The 21,684-nt window shown below is 45.3% G+C and overlaps 1 protein-coding gene across 1 annotated transcript in view; it reads right to left on the reverse strand.

Moving 5' to 3' along the window:
- The window catches only part of LOC146201264 (uncharacterized), a 219,200-nt gene extending 199,384 nt beyond the window's left edge, over positions 1 to 19,816 (reverse strand). The window contains exon 1 of the mRNA XM_084595736.1: positions 19,631 to 19,816. The gene's annotated coding sequence lies outside the window, so the exon portion shown is untranslated. The remainder of the gene's footprint in view (positions 1 to 19,630) is intronic.
- Positions 19,817 to 21,684: the final 1,868 nt, after the last annotated feature.

Genomic DNA, 21,684 nt, shown 5'->3' on the forward strand with positions numbered 1-21,684 from the left:
TAGCTAGCATGGACGGTTCTCATAGCTGATTAGAAAGGAGCTCCAAACCTTTAGGGTTAATTCAAGAATGGGTCTAGATATAGGGAGAAATCATAATGATCACATATAAAAGTACAGCGGTTGCTACGGCTGCAAGTAGGTTTTAGTTTGATTTCACGAGCTGCGATACCGCTTTGCATTGTGATAGCTACCATAGCAGTAAGCCTACCTCCCTACTCTGAGTCGCGACGTAACACTTTATATATTTTTAGTACATTGGTATGCTTGGAGCCTAGTTTCTTCCCTGCAAGCAGAGAGCTACTGAGGTGAATGACGGTAAGATCTTTTTCTATTAATACGTATTTAGAATTCTCTAGCAATTAAATGAATTAGGAATGCCAGATTTTTGGGTGCAAAACTGAAAAACTATGTTGTTTCTTGCCCCATGATTTGGCCCTTGGCTCTTTTCGGATGATTGAAAGAGACGTGCGGTCAGTGCAACAGCAGAAAGCTACCTTGGATCGTGTCCACTGCGTCATCAGAGCCGTTGGACGAGCGTGCAAATGATGTTTAACACAGACCTTGCCTTATATGGTAGCAGCCACTGACTATAGGGGCCGCGTGGTCGGCTTTGGAGGTTGTTAATCTGATGTGAGCCACTTCCGAGGGAGGAGAGGATGACTCTGCCAAAGCCGTCATGTGTACTGAAAGGCGACGTGATGCAACGGCGTTTCTTATTCTTTTTTAGAGCGCAGCTCTTTGGCGCCCGTTCCTGGGCTTCGCGGCGTTCCTGGGCTTCGGCGTCGTCGGCCTCGTAACCAGTTCCGCACCCCTTTCAGCCCCCCATTTTGAGCCGGCGCTTCGGCAACCGGAACCTAGCAAGAAGAGGGGAGGGCGGTACACTCAGCGGCGAATGATGGGGGCCGGAGCGCGCGCAGCAACCGGAGCACACAAGAAAAGGAGGGGGGGGGGGGGGGGGGTCGCCGGAGGCAGCGCTAGCAGCGACTGACTGATGCCGCTGACGCCGCCAGCGAGTCAAAACAACGCGCTGCGTAGAACACCGTAGCCGCCATGCAGAAAGAGGAGGAGCCCCCCCTCCCCCCCCCTCTTCCTGAGTGGCGGCGAGGGTGGTTGCCGAAGCGCCGGCTCGCTAAGCGGATCACGGTGCGTGCATCCTGTTCTGACTCACTTCACTCGCTAGCGGCGTCAGCGGCATCAGTCAGTAGCTACTATCTGTTCGTCGCGTAGCGTTCCTAAGGACCCACGCGCTGCCTCCCGCAACCTCCCGATAACTCAATTGCTCTCTTCATTTCTCGGACCACAAAGCTTCTTTCATGACAGCCAAGAACTCTTAGTGGAGTGTTTCTTGAAGGAACACGTGAAAAAAAAAAAGTCTGTAATTGTACATACTTGTCTTGCTCGAAATCTGTGCCTAGATCTATCGAAAAGGTGAGACAGATGATGAGCTGCGCTCACATTTCGCATTAGGAAGTAACGTAATCGCGGGGAATTTTTTTAAAAATAAAACTTTAAGATAAATCTCCGCCAGTGTTTTTTTGTTTCATTTTTTTTTTTTGTCGTCTGCGTACGCTCTTGAGAATGAGTCGAAAGGGGCATGCAGAGGACTAACCACGCAGCGAGATCACCTTTGCGCAGACGGAACGGCACACAGCAAGACATACGTGTGAGGAGCGCACACTGTGCACTGCTTCTTTTTTTATATGCGGATGGTAGGGTGAAGTGTTTCTTCGTTGGATGTAATTCAGGGTACGACAAAGGAAACGAAAAAGTCCCCTTGTTTCGGTTGCCAACTGATTCAAAGCTTTTCGAGCAGTGGAAGCAGAACATTCCCCAGATTGGCCAGGAATTAACTCAAAAGCACAGGGTGTGTGCGCGGCATTTCAAGGATGAATTTGTTTATCTAAAATACTACAGCAGCTATAAAGGAAACGTAAAGGAAGCGTCAGCGGCATCACTCATTCGGTGCTATCTGTTCGCCGCGCAAAGTTCCTATGGGCCCACGCGCTGCCTCCCGCAGCCTCCCGATTACTCAATTGCTCTCTTCATTTCTATGACCACAAAGCTTCTTTCATGACAGCCAAGAACTGTTAGTGGAGTGTTTCTTGAAGGAATACGTGTGAAAAATTAAAAATAAGTTGTCTGTAATTATACATACGTGTCTTGCTCGAAATCTTTGCCTCCATTTGTCGAAAAGGTGAAACAGCTGATGACCTGCGCTCAAATTTCGCATTACGAAGTAACGTAATTGTGGGCAATTTTTTTACATGACGGGCAATATAGGGAGTAGACCGGCTGCTTCCGCTTCGGAGTTAGTGCAGCATGGTGCTGCTGTACGCTCGCCTGAGATGTGGTCCTTGGAAGAGCATTGCATGCAGGTTTGATGGCTTCGGCAACTCTGGGATACGTGGACACATATACAGCAACGACATTTAAAACATCCGTGGGGTTGCATGGACGGACTGCAAATGCGTCTTTTTGTTTCGTTTCGTTTGTTTTGCTATTTCGGAAAGAAAGCCTATTTTGAATGCTAGCTGGGTGTTCAGTGATTGTGGCCATTTTGGCATATGGCCACGTCAATCGTATTGATCATGCACCCTTTGGCTGGAGCCCATGGGGCGAAGAGGACATGTCACAACACGCCAATTAACACAAGGCTGCAGAAACTGGGGTCGCTGCAGCACGGCTGTCATCAACGCAGTTGAAATTGCCGCAAAAGGCATCACCCGCACAGCCACCCCTGTTGCTTTCAGTCTCAGCTTCGTGGTTATTTGCGAATTTTGTTGAGCTAGTGTTGCCGACGGTGTTACCTGAGAACAGCTGATGAAACGGCATCGAGTAGGTGCACACGCTCTTCACTGCTCCTTATGAATGCCAAATTACCACTGTTATTTCAAAAACATAATGACCAATCATTCCCTGCAAGGAATTTGAAAAGCTACAAATATGATCTCTAAATGCTACACAAAGAGCCGCTAAACGTCATTTTGTCAACGTCAAAGTATGGATGATGTTCAAGGGCCCAGATAAAAAGTTGAATCAGCCCTAATGACGAGCTACCCGGTATGGAGCAAGGACCTCAAAACAATTGGTTTCTATTTCATCATTTTTTTAGTTAATGTTGGCGAAGTATGACGAATTCAAGGCGAGCGTATTATAAAATTATCAAACGGAAACAATGTGTACATAGACTATTCTTGTCAAAGCGCTGTTAGTCATCGATGGACGGTGGCTGAACGAAAATAAAAGAAAGCCGTCTAAACAGGAACAAACATTCCTCGAAGAGCCAAGGAAGTTCCTTGCACTATTCCCTTTGTTGGGACATGAAGTGTTTCCTGCGGGTGATATCTCATGCTCGTTGCTACACTATGCTCATATCATAGTTGTTTAAGCACGGTCATTGAATTCTATCCAGCGGAGAAAGCGGCTCAAAAGAGTGGAAGAACGAGCGAGTCAACAGCGCGTGCACACGAGGTGAAGCGGACAGCGCGTTTCTTTGTCCGGCTGGTTTCGAAATGAAAGCGGGCGAGTGGATCTCTCGCGTGCCCTATTCACCGGGATTCAATCGCTGCGCCATAATGACCTCCTTTTCTTCGGCGGAAGAGCGCCCCCGGGAGGGTGAGTGCAGAGAGTCTGCTTATCGGGGCCATGCAAACAGAAGCGGGCAGATCGTTGAAATGCGCCGCCACGTCCGCCCGACAAAGGAGGCATTTTGCGAGCGCTTTCCGCGGGCGAGGGAAGCGAAGCAACATGTTTTTCTTCGACGGCAGTTACCCACTCGACAGAGTCCGCATCACTCGAAAGTGGCCAGCGACAAATCACGTCTGAGAGCTCCTTCGTGTGCTCGAGTTGTTCCTCGAAAGTTTTGAATGGTGAGAAGACCAGCCTGTGCCGAGCTCACCGAAACGTCGCTGGCGTAAATTCCGCAAAACGCCAGCCATACTGCAGCTCCGGCACAGGTACTGCTATAAACTGCAATGAAGCTGTGAGCGCAATACGAGTGCGGAGAGGCGGCAGACTCCCCTCGCTCGCTCTGTGCCAATGGCGAGACACGCTATAGCGTAATGCGTAGGATGCACTGGTGCGAATTGGGCCCTTGTCTAAGTGATACTAATAGATAATAATAACGCTAGTAACGATAAGATAACGCATACAGTTTCCCGTATTTCCCGCGAAATGTGCGGGACTGGAACTCTTTAGATCAGGCGGTGGTTTCACAGTTCACAATAGACAAGTTTGTTGAACTTGCCGGAAAATGTGTATTGTCATCCACGAGGAAGTGATGACATCAGTAATGTGTTTGTTTTGCTTTCTATGTATAATGTGAACCTGTGATAATGTCAACCTCTGAATGACTGTATATTTCGTTTTAATATTCCATATGCTTGCTTCTTTTTATTCTATTGTAAGAGTTTTCGATTATACCCTTCTGTACATACATCTGTGAATGCCTGTATAAGGAAATATCTAAGGGCCCTTGTACCCCACGCCTGTAAAAATCCCTACATGGGATCGACAAAATCTTAAAATGAAAATAATGAATAAATATACTTCCTTAACTTGCCATTTCGGTATAATTAGAAGAAAAAACACAAGCCGCGCTCATTGGGAAGAGTATGGTTCATGCTATACCCGAACAGGCCCTGTTTTGTATTCAGTGTCGGTGGTTGCAGTTGTCGGAACAGTTCAAAGAGAGGAAGTAAACAGAGGCTCAATAACAGGACCAAGGCTGTGTACCTTGTTGCATGGTGCGTAAGTAGTAATATCATAGTCTGTCTTCTGTTAAATTAGAAAATTGAACAGAAGCAGCACAGATCGGTTTAAACAAGTCGCAACGCAAAAGGAACGAGACAAGGACGGCGATAAATCATCCGATTGACCACATTAATCTCCTTGATTATATTCAGTTTAAAAGCCGGCATTGTCGACATCATCATTAATATAGTGAAAATAATCGTATCGGAATATATCTGGAATCTACGTGGTTCATTTCGAATGTTCGCATCTACGTCCGAAGTTAGGAGCTCTTATAAAAGGTGATATTTTAAAGTTGGTCTTCAACACTATCTATGAATGGGTTTAAACGTATAAATATATATTTAAATCAGCGCGAAGGACGTGGACGGAGACAGAAGATAACCAATACAGCGCTGCATTTGTCTTCTGTTGCCTGCGACCACATCAATTCCGCTGATTTATTGCAAGCATGGACAACCAACTAACCCACATCTCAATATTTAAAACTTTATTCAACGCTTCCTTGTGCGCGGCTTTATCTGAAGATATGAACAACCGGTACGAACGAGAATTGTGAGACTATCCCCCAACCTAGCCCCCCACCCTCCCCCCGTCCCCCTTACGAATAAGAAGGGTGAGGCCATTTTCCCCCAACCATACACCCCCTACAAATGAGACGGGGGAGATCATGCTGCAATCAACACCCACCTACGAATGAGAAATGAGAGGCCATCCCCTAGCCTACACCCCACACCCCTTCCTACAGAAAGACAAAGCTGGTTATGCACCTCACAGACATAACTGCAACTGGCACTCCCGGCGCTGACGGCGCTCTATTTTAAGGCTGTTGGGGTCGAAAAAGCCACTTCGATATTCAAGGAAGCTCCAGAGGGCACAAATAAAAGAAGGAAAGCCTCAGAACGACGTTAGAATCTGGAGTTCTGTGTCCTACTCTTTTTCTAGCATACGTCAATGACATTTACACTTGCGTACCTGCTGGAGTCGTTTGCGGATGACCTTGTGATATATACTACTGTACGTTTTCATCATGATCAATTAAGGATTAATACATCACTAGTTTATATCGGCCGCAGATGTGATGATTTGATAATGAAGTTAAATACTCCAAAGACAGCGTATATGAGTATAACTCGCAAAAAGGGAACCTCTGCATTACACGTACAGTACCAGAGAATTAACATCAGCAAGGTAGACGCAGTCAAATATTTAGAGCTAAAATAGGACGTACATATCAATACCACGTGTACAAAGGTTGACAGGGTTTTTTTGTGCAGAAAACTTTAATCGGCACGATCTAACGATAAACGCACAGCTTACAAAACCCTCATAGGACCAATCCTGGAATATGCAAGTCCCGTTCAGAATCCTACCAAGCATATCTAACTGATAAATTAGAAAAAATACAGCAGATGGCTGTTCGTTTCATCTGCACTCAAATTACTCAATGCATGACAGTGACATGCACATTCGAGCTGGCATCTCATCACTTTCTAACCGCCGTCGTGTTTCTCAAAACAACATATTGAGCGAGTTGGTCTCGGACAGTCATAATAATAGCGCAATTGACGGCACAAACGAGAAGAGAAAAGGACACAACAGCGCTGACTGTCAACTAAATTCTATTAGGAAGCCAGCAGGTTTTATACCCGCCGGTAACCAGGAAGGAAAATACACTAAAAGCAGCAGCAGTTTTCAAATGTTCTTTCATTATTCTTGGAGTGCCTTGAGCAGTTAGTTTTAACTCGTGAAACCCCAATTAATGACTCCCTTATGTACTTGAATCTGTCGTTGCACTCCACGCCACCCCGTGTGACGAGCCCAGGGCACATAAACCCATCCTGCCCTATCAATCAGCTCAACTTGACAAAAGATCCGTCGTTCGTTCAGCTTTTAATAAAGGCTCAAAGAAGTGTGGTGGTGATGATAGTATAGAACGAAGCTTGGTAAAGGAAGTCGGTCGTCTTATGAAAGCTGGTTACTCGTCTGAAGTTCTGACTTCAGTGGCTGTAAAGCCGAAAAACTGCCCAAAATCTCAGGAGGACACTAGCAATTCCGATAAGCAAGCAGAAAAGGGGAAGGTTGTCATGCCATATCTTTGTCAGGTGTCGCGCATCCTCATAAAACTTGGAAGCCCAGCGTGTGTTGACGTTGTCTTCTCAGGGCTTAGAAAACTTGCTAGCATGTGCAAGAAAGTCAATAGAGAGAACTGCGAAATGCGCAGGTGTTCCATTGGGCATGGGGATTATTTTGTTACATGCCTGGAAGGCGTAATCTATTTCTTGCCCGTGTCTTGCGGAAAGAAGTACATCAGTCAAACTGACAGCGGTCTTAATCACAGACTAAAGGAGCACTGTGATAATGTCGAGCGTGTTGCTACTACTGGCCATGTAGCCAAACATTGCAGGTACTGCAAACGAGACGTTAATGACAGCGTAACTTGAGAACCTATGTACTCTGAATGCACAGTCATCGGAAAAAACCGTGACGCCCTAACGATGGAGATAATAAGGGCTCATAATAAGGGCATGGTTGCAGGAGGATTGCGTTAGCGCACTTCAGTGGCGTTATCCCAGAAAGCAATCAAGTACCTCGAGTGTGAAATCTGACACGTGCTGCTGGCGATTGACCTTTTCCATATATGCTTTTCGATTTTGTGTATTCTGCTTTGTGGTTACCAGCGGATATCCTAATACCCTTATAAAGTTATGTTGACAGTCGGCGCTGTTGTGTCCTCTCCTGTGCTTGTTTGTGACGTCAAGGGCGCTGCTATCATGGATGTCGTGTTTCTGCTGAAATTTATTTTATTTATTTATCACAGTCGCAATAAAGTAAATAAAACATTATACCTGAAACCAACTTATCATCACTAATCACGAGAACTGTATCAGGTGCCCCGCTGTGATACATTCAAATATTCATATCTTTCATTAACCATCGAATAGTGGAACAGGTGGCCGTTGGAATGCATCGATGTGGGTACGTCTGAACTGCTTGTAAAAAAAACAAAAAACAAAACATGATAGTCTGTTATTCGATGAAACCCCTTGAAATATTTCTCTCTTAAATTTTTTTGCGGTGCACTATTCCCTTATGTATAGTCCATATTCATTTATTGTCAGTTATTGTGACTGTACACTTCACGTCGCTCCACCAGGCACTGCATGCTAGAACAAAGCTGTTCAACCCACTCCTGCATGAGCCTGAAAATCAAGCTTACAGTATAGCAAAAAAAAAATAAACAAATAAGAGGCGTTACACACAAAAATGGCCATGTAAAACGATTTGGCGCAAATAATACAAGGGAAACGTTTTCTGATGACATTTTACACAATAAATAGATCATCAGCAAAACTAGAGCACTTGATATATGGTATTTAAACTAGTGTAAAGAAGGATTTTTGATTACGCGGACACATGGCTGAGAAAGAGGGCTCTAAACCTGGTCAGGTGCAAGTACGCACCTTTTGTTCGGGGCCCTTTAGTTTCTGTATAAGGAAACTAAGAATAAACTTCAAACTTTTGCGGACTAGCTGTCTACCACTCCGGTCCTGCTCGCTACCAGTGCCTGGATCCCCGCCTAACACTTGGTGAAGGTCGCGGGATTTATCTTCCATTTCCTCGCCCTGGAGCTCCGCAGCCGCCGAATTCCAACCTCAGTGACTGACTCCATCTCCAAAACTACTGGCCTTGTTCCCTCGGCCTCTTCTATTCCATGCTCCGGGGTGCTTCGCCAGCGGGCCCGTCGGTATTCAGCGGTATACCGATGATCAGGACGTGCAGAACTGGCTTTCATCGTAAGAACGAGTAAGCGCCAACAATAAGCGGGATGACGTCTTGAAACTGAAAAACGTGATCTTCTACCTCACACAAGTAGCAAAATTTTGGTACGCAAATCACAAGGCGGACATTCCAACTTTGGCCTCGTTCAAATCTCGCTTCTTGTATTTGTGTTCGGTTGCCCTGCGGTCTGCAAGCTTCGCGCCGAGCACGGTTTGCGCGAGCGGATGCAGCAGAGAGGGAAAACTTTCAGTAACTACATCGAAGATGTTTTAGGTTTGGGCCATCGTGTAAAATACATCGATGCCTGAAGCCGACTAGAATCACCACATAATGAGGGGCATCCACGAACGGGCATTCAAAACATCCCCTCGTCCTGAATCGTGCCTGGATCCTCGGGTTACATTAGTTTTAGTAACATTTATATTAACAAGAAAAAATAAACCGGAAAAGTCCCAAATATGGAGCCTTATTCTGTAGGAACTTATTCTGTAGCCTGTTTCTTCTCGGTTCTAGAATAGGCGAACTCGTAATTTCCATTCCGCGAATTGCTTGAGACGTAGAACGCCAAACACAAAAAGAGCCTTATTTATACGCTACATCTAAACAGCAGCAGGGCTTTATAATAATACGAACGTTTAAATATTTCTTTTTTAGTGCAGTCCCAAGCTATATTCCGGGCAAAACATTGCACGCACCTCATGAAGAGCTGTTTTAGGTGCGCAGACTTTTTCGTTTGTTAGTAAAAATGTACGTGAGCGCAAAAAAACTCTTCGAGGAACGGTGGGTGCACAAAACTGATCGAATTTCTGATAGGATATCAGCGTTTCCGTGGAAACTTCCTCCCATTGCATTAATGCGGTATGACAGAAGAAACGCGGCCGACGTACGCGGAAACAAGCTGCAGCGTTAGGTGGCGAAGTGTCTGGCATTATACGCGCCGAATTGAGGAGGGCAGAGTTTTGTTACTGAATCAATTATTGCTGCGCGCCACGGAAGCGCCAGGCGCGGCTTTCTGGGAGCGAGAGCCTGTGTCGCTTTGTTTCTCTCATCTAAGGCAGTCTCGGAGATCCACTGAAAAGTGCAATTAAGGAAGAAACAACAATTGGCAATCATCCAAATACGTTGGCTTGGGAAGAAGACATACGTAGCTTACTGTCGAAAATACGCCTGACTGCGTTCAGGAAAGAAAAGTTGTGGAAAGAAGGAGAGAAAAAAAAAAAGAAAGCACGTATAGCCCGAAAAAGATGTCGTCGCGGAGGGGGAGCTTGGTAACGTAATTATGCACATGCTTTTATCGTAGACAACTCCTATACGTCTAATTAGCACTTGTAATATATCGTTAATTTGAATCACCATTTTCAAACTGACAAGAAGTTATGCCTGTTTCGAAGCGCGATATGCGGACAGACACTGCATTCCAATATTGCATGCTCAGTGACGATGGTCAAAAACGGATGAAATTCCGGCTGTGTCCCATCGATTATTGTTAACCGAAATCACTGTGAGCAGCGCTCCCAAATTGTCACTAGTTTTTGACCGTGGTCAGTGAGAAGCGAATCTTATGCACCATAACTGCTGATCACGCCGCGTGCATTCAAAAGTAGACTAGACCACAATATATTAAAGATTAGTGAAATATCCATCGACAGTAAAAGTGCTGGAGACCAGTATTTCGCAAGTAAATCAAACAATGTCATCACTTAAGGAGAGAACAACAAATGAAGGAACAAGAATAACAATACCGTCTGCTTGGCAAGACATCTGTAGTAACCAGTGGTAGCGAAACAGCTAAGTTAGGAACATGTATACTAACAAAAGTTTCACATTTCTGCCTGCATGCCGCCTTTGTCGTACAAGTATGCATCGTCATGTATCGATAAGTGCTCAGGACCATATCCACAGGTCTTTATTGTGAATATTTCAGAGTGGCACCTTACAGTTCTGCTGTGAGATTTCGCTTTTTCGGAAAACGTCATAGGATAGCTGGCGGCACTTTAGGGCGAACACTCTCATCTGTTTTGATAGTCAAGACTGCTCATTGATAATGCATTGCTTCCGCCTTGCTTTCGTAGCGCTGATAACAATAAAAGCTTTGAGCTTTGCAATGGTTGCTAGAGGAGCATGTTTTTCAGATGAACGCATGGGATGCATCCCTTTGGCGCAATCTGTAATTCATGCTGTAAATTTCAATCCCTAAAATTTCTGTACAATGTTGTTTCCTTTGCGATTGGGGTATGAAAACCTTGAAGGCCTCAACAGCACACAGTTCAACACCTGATGAATATTTAAAGCTAGTAGACGGTTTTTGCCTCATTTCATCATCATCATCATCATCATCCGGACTATACCCACTGCAGCGCGAAGGCCTCTTCTATTTTCCTCCAATAACCTGGTCCTGTGCTAGCTGCATCCACCGACCTCTGCGAACTTCTCAACCTCATCGGCCAACCTAATTTCATTCCGTCTCCTGTTACGCTTACCTTCCCTTGGAATTCAATTGGTTACATTTAGAGACCATCAGTTCTACTCTCTTGGAACTACATGCCCGGCCCATGCCCATTTCTTCTTTTTATATGCGACTAGAATCTCAGTAACTCGAGGTTATTCTCTGATCCACTCTGCACGCTTCCTAGCTCTTAACGTTGCGCCTACCATTTTCCGTTCTATGGCCATCTACGCTGTCCTCAACTTAGGTAGAACCCTCTTCGTTACCCTCAACGATTCAGCCCCATAGGTCAGCACCGGTAGGATGCAACTGTTATACACTTGCCTCTTCAGTGACACCGATAAGCTGCTTGTCATAATGTGTGAGTACGTGCCAAACGTGCTCCATCGTAATCTCAATCTCCTAGTTATTTCCCTTTCATTGTCCGGGTCTGCGATCACTACCTGTCCCTAAGCAGACATATTCGCCTACCACTTCTGACGCTTCGCTACCTATTTTAAACTGCTGTTCCTTTCCCAGGCTGTTCAGCATTACCTTAGTCTTCTGCATATTAATCTTTAAGCCTACCTTTCTGCTTCTCCTGTCTAGATCATTTACCATTAGTTGCAGTTGGTTCCATGAGTCACTAAACAAGGCAGTGTCATCAGCGAATTGCATATTGCTGAGATATTCTCCATCAGCCCTGATGCCTAGCTGCTCCCATTCTATGTCTTTTAATACACTTTCTAAGCAAGCTCTAAATAGCTCTGAGAAGATCGCGTCTCCTTGCCTAACAGTTTTATTAATCGGAATATTATCACTTCCTTTATGCGGAGCTATGTTTGCTGTGCAGCCACTATATATATTTTCCAGCATTTTCACATATGACTCACCTACACCCTGATTTCGCAATGCCTGCATGACCGGTGAGGTTTCGGCCGAGTGAAATGCTTTTTCGTAGTCAGTGAATGCTATGTATATGGGCTGGTTATATTCCGAGCACGTTTCTACCATCTGGTTTATAGTGTGAATATGATCGATGGTAGAGTACCGTTTCCAAAATCCTACTTGATCCTTTGGTTGAGTAAAGTTTATGGATGTCCTGATCCTATTAGAAATTACCTTGGTAAATACTTAGTACGTAACTGATAATAACCTGACTGCTCTGCAAATTTTCAAGTCCTTAGCGTCCCCTTTCTTATTATTTAAGATAATGGCAGCTTTCTTCCATGATTCCACTACCTTTGATGTCATCAAGCATTGCGTATACAGGATGGCCCGTTTTTCTAGCACGATATCCCCTCCGTCCTTGAACAAATCTGTACTTACCTAAACCTCCCAGCAGCTTTCCCCCTTTGCATATAGCTTTTTGGACTTTCTTAATCTCGTCTTTCGTTACTGACGGAACGTCTGATTTCTCTTCAATAAAGCCATTTTCATTATTGTCTTGACTACTATGGGTACTGTATAGAGGTCCGTATAAAACTCCTCGGCTACCTTGATTATCTAGTCCATGTTAGTTACGACATTTCCCGCCTTGAACCTCAGTGCATACATTTCATTTTTGCTTATGCCTAATTTCCTCTTTACCGCTTTCAAACTACGACCGTTCTTTAGAGCATGCTCATTTTTCTACACGTTACCCTTCGTTTTGTCGACAATCTTGCGCCTATTGATTTGCTTTGATACCTCTGCCAGTTCTATCCGCTCTGTTTGTATGGAGGCTTTCGTACTTTTTCGTTTCTTAATGAAATCTTTCGTCTCCTTAGATATTTTACCAGTATCCTCTCTAACGATTCTACCGCCTACTTCTACCGCGTACTCAGTAATGATATCTCTGAAATTATTGTTCATTGCTTCTAGGCTAAGATTGGCTGTCTAGGTTAGCTCTGGGGATCTATTTTGCAGCAAGAGCTTGAATTATTCTACGTTTCTCGTTACCGCTAATTCGTTGATGGACTTCTTCCTCCCTAATTTGTTCCGCTCCCTCTTCAAATCCAAATTAATGCGAGGATTTACTACATGCAGGTGCGTATGCTTGTATAACCTTACGCTTATATAGCTTATTTAGCTTAATTACCAGGCCGGCTACCCTCTCATTAATACTATAGAATTCATCTATATTACCAGCTATATCCTCATTGATAAGGAAAACTACCCCTACGTCTAGTCGTTCCGGTAAACCTCGATAACACAGTACGTGCCCATCCTTCAGTACAGTATATGCCTCATTCGGCCTCCTGACCGCAATAAGCTCTATGATATCCCATTGCATACCCTCTAGTTCCTCTATCAGCACTGCTAAAATAGCCTGACTAGCTAGGGTTCTAGAGTTAAACGTTCCCAGAGTCAGTTTTCCAATTACGGCCTGTCCTCGGAGCCAGAAATTCTTAGCTCTCCTCGCTGCGTCACAGGTCTGACCGCCGCCGTGGTCAGTTACTCCGCAGCCGCTGATCACTGAAGGCCGAGGTTTTGTAGGACTAATCGTGGAAGGTTGTTGCCGATTACTGCACCAGGGTGACCAACTCTTGTTCTGGTGAGGTAATGCGTTGCCGGAGGTGTTCACCGGCATCAAGTCGCACCTCAAACCTATAATATTGCGATAGCAATACTGCGCCAGGTTTCAGCCCGTCGCGTCGTCCCGGGGAGGGCTACGTTTGACCTTGAACAGCCGCGAAGAAGATGAAGAAGAAAACGCACGGTCAGCGGCCGCTAATGCTTTCCGTCCACATTCGGTTCAGCAGCATTGAACTCTCCTCATTTATATGTGGGCTGGTAGCTTACGCTCTCGCGTCATGTGACGTAGCAGCCACTCGTGTGGTTTACAAGATTCCGCTGATTTGTGAAAAAGTTTACATCGGCCGAACAAGCCGGTGTATCTATGAAAGGCTGTGCCAACAATGAAAGGTTGCGAACGAGAATGGAAGAAAACAATTGGCAACGCAAAGAGTCACCCTAAAGATTGGAAATCAGGCATTGGAAGAGGTGGACGAGTTGAGAGTTCTTGGCCTAGAAATTCACAAATCCGGCAAAGGAACACGATGGCTTCATAAGGTGAAAAAAGTAGCTGCGACTTCCTTAAACTTGATAAAACGCATTTCACCTAGGGGAGGAGGAGATCGAGCGGACATGGCAAGACGTCTTCTACAATCGGTGTTACAGCCGAGGATATTATATCAGGCCCAATTCCAGAGACTCACGAGGCGGCAGTGGGCGAAATTGGAAACAATAAATAGAAACAAAATGCGCACTATCACGGCCTTACCAAAACTTACCCCTACCCCTATTCTCCAAGAGTTTGCACAGATAAATACGTTGACAGAATTAATTGAACTACGAGAGGCAACAAGGGATATGAAGCGAAAGTACGTTACGCCCATAGCATCCTTGTACAACGAAGTGGCCGTTCAAACACCACCAATGGCTGACCCCCCTCCGTGGGAATTCACGAATATTACGAAAAACAAGACCACTTGGCTTCGTCGCAAAGAAAAGCTGGCATCTCGACCGCTGGTTGACGCACTTCCAGGTACCTGCATTGCATATACGGACGCATCAATTATAGAAAATGGCGGTAGAACAGCAGCAACAACAGTCCAACACACAGCGAACTAAAGGTACATAAACAATATGTTTCAGAATACCCGGACCCGCTTGTGATGGAACTCTATGCAATCCGCGATGTTATGGAGGCCATAAATAAAATACATTCCATAACAGAGGCCCAAATCTATAAAGACTCCTTAGCCGCCATAAAACAACTGAAGAAAGTGACGAAGACGCTATGTGTTACCCAGGAAATCCACGCACTCAATAAAAAAAACAAAGATAAGCATCCAGATACATTGGACACAAGACGATGCTGAGAACGCTGAACAGAGAAAAGTTGGCCACCTCACACACGAAGTTCCAAACACTAATGCGCCCCCCACCAGGCTCCCTTTCGATGCCCGCTCCGCTGTTCCCTTCTCAGCATCCTCTTTAAGGAAAAGTACACGTGCCCTTATTCCCCCGTGTACATTCCCACTCCCTCGTAACTTAACGAGATTGGAGGAGGTTTCCCTTAGAAGGATAAGAGCTGGGGCGGCCCTTACCCCGTCGGTAAAATGCCGATGGGAATCACAAGCAGACATCGGACCAACCACATGCCCGAAGTGTTCCACACCAGCTGCAGAAGTGGATGTTCGCCACCTGCTATTGACTTGTGCAGGGACAAGGGCATCAAGGACACAGATTATGCGCGAAGTGGGACTAACCACAACAAGGGAAGAGGACTTTCTAAATGGCTCACCGAGAACGCTAAGAGCGGGAGCCTGCTCCGATTCCTCACGGAAAACTATTTTCATGAGTTTCGATAATATGCCTTATGGCAAGCTTGCGTACGAAAAAAAAAAGAGTACCACAAATCTGTGATCCCCACTGACGGAGCAAACCTGCTTCGCCATTGTCGGGAATGTGGCTGCTACCCGCTGATTTCCAATGGTAGTATTGTTGGTATAGGCAAGGGAAAGGTGGAGCGCGAAATTATTGAATCGTATCTCATAACTATGAAAGCCGATAAATGTATCAGCACAGCTTCCATCTTCTTGTTGCAGAAGGAACTTTGCTTCCTTTCGCAGCGGTAGATTACTGGCTTATCTCCAGAACTTGGGTGTGCTTGCTTTGGAGGATGAGCGGCGCATGCCCTGTTGCCTTTCTTGGGAGACTGATCGGTTTTAAATAAACCATAGTTGTTAGTCCAGTCGATGTGTGTGTCTCGCCTTTCTCTTTGTCCTTCGTCTTTTGACTGGTCTCTTTCAAGAACCGTATCAGTTGTTGGCATGCAGTCGTCTATACGTCCGACAGTGCGCCAACAATTTTCATCCTTGGGAACCAAAGCAATTTATTCCGAACCTGGCGTGAATGAAAAGACGGAAACATCGAAGGTGACATTTATCTCGAGTTCAATGACAAGGTAGGGAAACATCAGGCAGGAGACGAGGCAGTGGGTGACTATGGCATTGGTTCAAGGAATAGTCAACTTTGAGAGCGCAATAACTTAAGAATCATGAATACCTTCTTCAGTAAACGGAAGAACCGGAAATGGACATGGAAAATGTCCCAACGGAGAGACTAAAAATAAAATTGACTTCATACTATGTTCAACCCTCGCCATTATGCAAGTAGTAGAGGTAATGGCAAAACTGCGATGCAGTGACCATAGGATGGCGAGGTCCCGAATTAGTCTAAATCTAAGGAAGGAACGCAACAGATTAGTAAGAAAGCAGTCCATCAACGAATTAGCGATGACGAGGAGGGCAGTAGAGTTCAGGATCTCGCTACAGAAAAGATATTCAGCTCTAACCGAGGATGGCGACATTACCCTAGAAGCAATAAACAATACTTTCAGAGATATCATTACTTAGTGCGCTGTAAAGAAGGCGGCAGAATAGTGCGACAGGATACCCGTAAGCTGTCTAAGGAAACGAAATATTTGATTAAGAAACGCCAGAGTATGAAAGTTTCCAACCCAACAGACCAGATAGAATTAGCAGAGATATCAAAGCTAATCAATAAGCGCGAAGTTGCCGATATAAGGAAGTATAATAGGGAGAAAATTGAGCATGCTGTAAAGAACGCGGGAAGCCTAAAAGCGGTGAATGAGAAATTGGGCATAAGCTAAAATCAGATGTATCCGCTAAGGGACAAGGCGGGCGACGTCATAACGAATATGGACAAGATAGTTAAAGTGGCCGAGGAGTTCTATGCTGATCTCTGCAGTAGGCAAAGTACTCAAGACCGTAATGAGATTGGCGGTAAGGTAAAACAGTCAGACGTTCCAGCAGTGACGAAGGACGAGGTCAAAGAGCAATAGAAAATATGAAAAGAGGGAAGCTGCTAGAGAAGATCAGATAACTATAGATTTGTTGAAGGATGGGGGGGATATCGTGCTAGAAAAACTGGCCACCCTATATACGCAGTGCCTGGTGCCATCGACGCTACCGGAACCATGGAAGAACGCAAACATTATCCTCATTCATAAGAAAGGGGACGCTAAGGACCTTACAAATTACAGACCAATCAGCTTACTGTTTGTTATGTATAAGGTATTTACTAAGGTAATCACTAATATAATCAGGACAATCATAGATTGAATCAAGCAAAGGATCAAGCAGGTTTTCGGAAAAGGTACTCTACTATCGATCATATCCATTCCATCAGCCAGATGATAGAAAAATTCTCGGATTATAACCAGCCCTTATACATACCTATAAATGATCACGAACAAGCATTTGACTTAGTTAAAACCTCGGCGGTGATGCAGGCATTGCGAAATCAGGGGGTAGATGAGCCGTACGTGAAAGTGCTTGAAGATATATATAGTGGCTGCACAGCAACCATAGTTCTGCATAAAGAAAGTAACAAAATTCCCATTAAGAAAGGTTTTAGACAGGGAGACACGATCTTCCCAATACTATTCACAGCTTGCTTAGAGGAAGTATTCAGAGACTTGGAATGGGAGCAGTTAGTAATAAGGGTAGACGGAGAATACCTCAGTAATCTGCGATTTACTGATGACATTGCCTGGCTGAGTAACTCACGAGATGACCTGCAAAGAATGATTGGTGACCTAGGCAGGAAAAGTAGAAAAGTAGGATTGAAAATGAATATGAAAAAGACTAAGGTGATGTTCAACAGCCTCGGGAAGGAACAGCGGTTTACGTTATGTAGCGAAGCACTGGAAGTAGTAGGCGAATATGTCTACTTAGGACAGGTAGTAACCGCAGATCCTGACCATGAAAAGAAAATAACAAGAATAAGATTGGCATGGAGCGCATTTGGCAAGCACTCGCAGATTATGACTCATCTTACCGGTATCGCTAAAGAGGAAAGTATATAACAGTTGCATCTCACCTGTACTCACCTATGGGGCTGAAACGTGGAGGCTAACAAAGAGGGTTCTACTTAAGTTGAGGACAACGCAGAGGGCTATGGAAAGAAAAATGGTAGGGATAACGTAAAGAGATAGGAAACGTGCAGAGTGGGTCAATGAAATAACTCAAATCACTGACGTTCTAGTGGAAATCAAGAAGAAATGAGCATGGGCAGGACATCTAGCTTGAATAAAGAATAACCGATGGTCGCTTAGGGCAAGAAGCTGGATTCCAAGGGAAGGAGAGCGTAGCAAAGGGGGGCAGAAAATTAGGTGGGCTGTCGATATTAAGAAATTCGCAGGGGTCAAGTGGATGCAGCTCACTCAGGGCCGGGTTAATTGGAGAAATATTGGAGAGGCCTTTGCCCTGCAGAGGGTGTAGTCAAGCTGATGATGATAGTGATAATCATGATGATTATGATTATGAAATTAAAAAGACGTGCCCCTCTTTGCTTCTTTAACGAGGGCCTTCGTAAGTGCCAGATCATAGCAGTCTGAAAGGGGGTTTAATACCTTTTCTATCGTTTCTTCTGACAAAATGTCGGGTTACCCAAAGAACCACATACTTTTATTTGTTGCCTATCGTCCAAATCAGCCTGCCAAATCAGCAACTTGTCATTTTCCCTGACAAGAATATCAGAGCTTAGACAAGTTCCGCTGGTTTTGCTGAGTCGTGTTACCGGCCAAAGGCTACACTCTTAGTCTCGATCGTTCCACATAAGTTCCAGTTATAAGTGGAACTTTCTTAAAAGTTCCACTTATAAGCGGAACGTATGTGGAACTAGATTAAGAGTGTAAGGGACATGGTTCGCTTAAAAAAAAGCAGATAAAATTATGGGAATTGTCAATGCACATTATACTACCTGTCTATCGAACTGTTCAAAAGCTGTGGACGCTCCTTCGATCATGCTTACGAAAAGTGAAGTATTGCCGTATTTTATAACACGCAGTCGCGTGGAGATTTCCCTGCGTTGCAGAAGCAACCATCCCAAAAAAAATTACATGAATGCGCAGAGTTCCTCATCAAGGCCTTTATAGTTCTCAGTGTATTAAAACTAACTTGGCACTACCTGACACAAATGTCCGAAGTAATTGCGAGATCTAAAGAGTGGGGACTTCAAAAAATTATATGCAGGGTGGAGAAATTGTGCTATTTTGATAATATTCCTTCGTCAGAAATTCAGGGCAGCCATTTCGAAACGAAATATTGATCATCAGAAAGCGGCTTATCCTCGCCGGTTATCGACTAGCACGCAGTCGTGCTGCAGGTTCCTTGATCATGCAGTTCTATTAGGTGGAGTTGGGACGCTTTTGTAATCAGGCTCGTGAGCTGTTCAAAAAAAAAAAAAACTCCTAAACGGTATTGCACAGCGCCGATTACATCCAGGGGGCAACAATGATAACCCGCTCGCGCCAATGCTCCACGCCACGCTGTCGCACGCATTAATGCCTCTCGGAGACATATTGTTCGCAGCCCAAGCCCTGCACTGTTCACGCATTGGAGGGTGTTCGCGGCGCACAACTGCACACCATCCTGAAACCTCCGGGTGGCATTAGTCGTCGTGGCCTTTGGGCCGTGCATGCAGCTTTCGACCAGTTTCCGGTTGAGTGCCGGCAAATTGCGTTTATAGCGCAGGCGCGCTGATAGGAGTCTTACACGAGAAGTACGCGGACCTGGAAAACGTCAGCAGCACGCCTACCCGTATGGAATACTAAAGCCCGATGAAACTACATGAATCTCAAATAGAGCACAGTACCTTCAGTGCAGCCCGATCTGCAGACGGCGCAAAGTTCCCCGGCGTCCCCTGGAGAATGCAGCAGCAGATATGCGGAGCAGGAAGAACGTGCTAGCAGTGCACAGCTATCAGCCGACAAGGACGTTGCCGAGCGTTCTTCGCTGCAGACGCAGCGGGAGTCAGAGGAACCCGTCGCGTCCAGCACGCCCGCTACGCCATTGCAATTCGCGGCTCACGTGCGCGACCGGCTCCGCCGCCCTATGGCAACTTGCCAAGATCGCTGCGACGGCGGTCGTCGCAGCAGCTATCGAGGGCGCCCCATTGGAAGAGGGTTCCTCTGGCTTCTTCGTCAAAGAAGAAAACGTCAAGATGCAAAACAAAACAAAGCTCGCCTGGATAATACCTACAATAAAATACTTTGGAGGACGCTTGATCTTTGCATTAGTAGATGTGATAACGCTCGTTCGTTTGGTTTATCTTCTCTTTAGCTACGACAGACTGCGATGCAATGACTACGCACTTTTATTTTATTTGGTAACTATTTTGCATTACTTCTGGTGCCAATAATCGAACAATAAATTATGACTTTATATTAACTACAGTTACCATCAATGCTGGCACTTATAGGTAAACTAAAGGCCTCCATTTTTCTTTGCCACGTTCCGTACACTTCCAACAACTCCAGACAGTACTGCAGCGAGCCGAAGCGGGAGTAAGGCAACATCTTTTCGAAAGAACGGGCTGTATGCGTTTCGCGTAAATAATGAAAATACGTCTCGCCTCAGTATGTCTGATTCTCGTTCAATATTATCGTGCTAATAAGTTTTTACAAAATATACTGTGGGTTAACTACGGTCACGCCTAATAGTGCAGTGAAAGCTACAGCCCCTGCTACGCGAAGGTTCAGCTTAAAGTGAAGCGCAGAGGTTAGGCAAGGGCTTAAACTTTATTTATCGCAATGAAGACACTCCGATGATCAGTAAAGTAGTGAGACTGGGTTTCCACCCATTCAATTCCATGGTTTGAATCTGCAGTGCTTCGCTGGCTGGTAGCTGCTGGCTGAACTGCAGTAGAAACCACTGTTGCAGCCCCCTCGATGAATGCAGGATCACGCTCGGGGTTTTTGTTAAAGTCTCTCGTAAGGAGAACCAGCTCCCGGTCGGCACTTCGGCACGCTGTTCTGTCTCCTCAGACCGCCGTTTTCATAAGGTTTCATTTCGGCGGTGTAACTTGGCTGCTCTGCCAGTATCTCTGCTGTCTAGCCGTGTATTATATACCTCCTCGCATCACGTGCTTACCGAATGGCGCGACGCGGTGCAAAGCATACGGCCGACGTTCCACGCTGATGGCACGAACTCCCGGTTTATATAACGTGATAATTGCTAGGCGACGGCGCGACGCGCCGCGGAGCATACGAAATACGGCACACGGTGCCACGTTGACGGCTTGAAAACCTAGCGCAGTGTATGTATATTTCGCTACAAAAGCCGAGGCTTGAATTCTATTGGAGGAGTGCGAGCTCCTGCTACTTAGTCTACCTGCCTCAACTGGACGTGTTATTAATGTATTTGTTGGCTCATGAGTGACATTGGCAGGATGTGTGGAAAGCATGGGTTACTATTAAATGTGTACATGAGAAAGCGACGATATTTTCCTATGAAATAAATCGTAACCTGATGAAGTCTCTGATTCGAGCACGCACGTCTTACATCGATGACACCCTGTGGGAAAAAGGTTAACCCAACAGTGTCTAAACACTAAGAGATAGTATTAATTCCCAAATTATAGGCAAACTGCCTGGCCGAGGGTCCTGAGACCGATTTCTGTCACCATAGGTATGGGGAAACTCCGCGAACTAGTATTTCAAACTCGCCTCCAAAATTTCACAGAAAATAACGGCATATTCCCCCCTACATTGATCGGTTTCCGGAAAGACATCTGCTCTCAAGGCGCCTTTTCCCTCCTCAAAGAAGTTTTGCGGAACATTTAACGAGGCGGGGAACACTGCATCATAGCCATTCATCAAACGGCGTCTTCTACAATATCTCCCACGATGCCATGCTCAGGAAGCTGAG

Source organism: Amblyomma maculatum, chromosome 2 (genome assembly GCF_055883805.1).
Source record: "Amblyomma maculatum isolate TAMU_Amacu chromosome 2, ASM5588380v1, whole genome shotgun sequence".
Lineage (NCBI taxonomy): Eukaryota > Metazoa > Arthropoda > Arachnida > Ixodida > Ixodidae > Amblyomma > Amblyomma maculatum.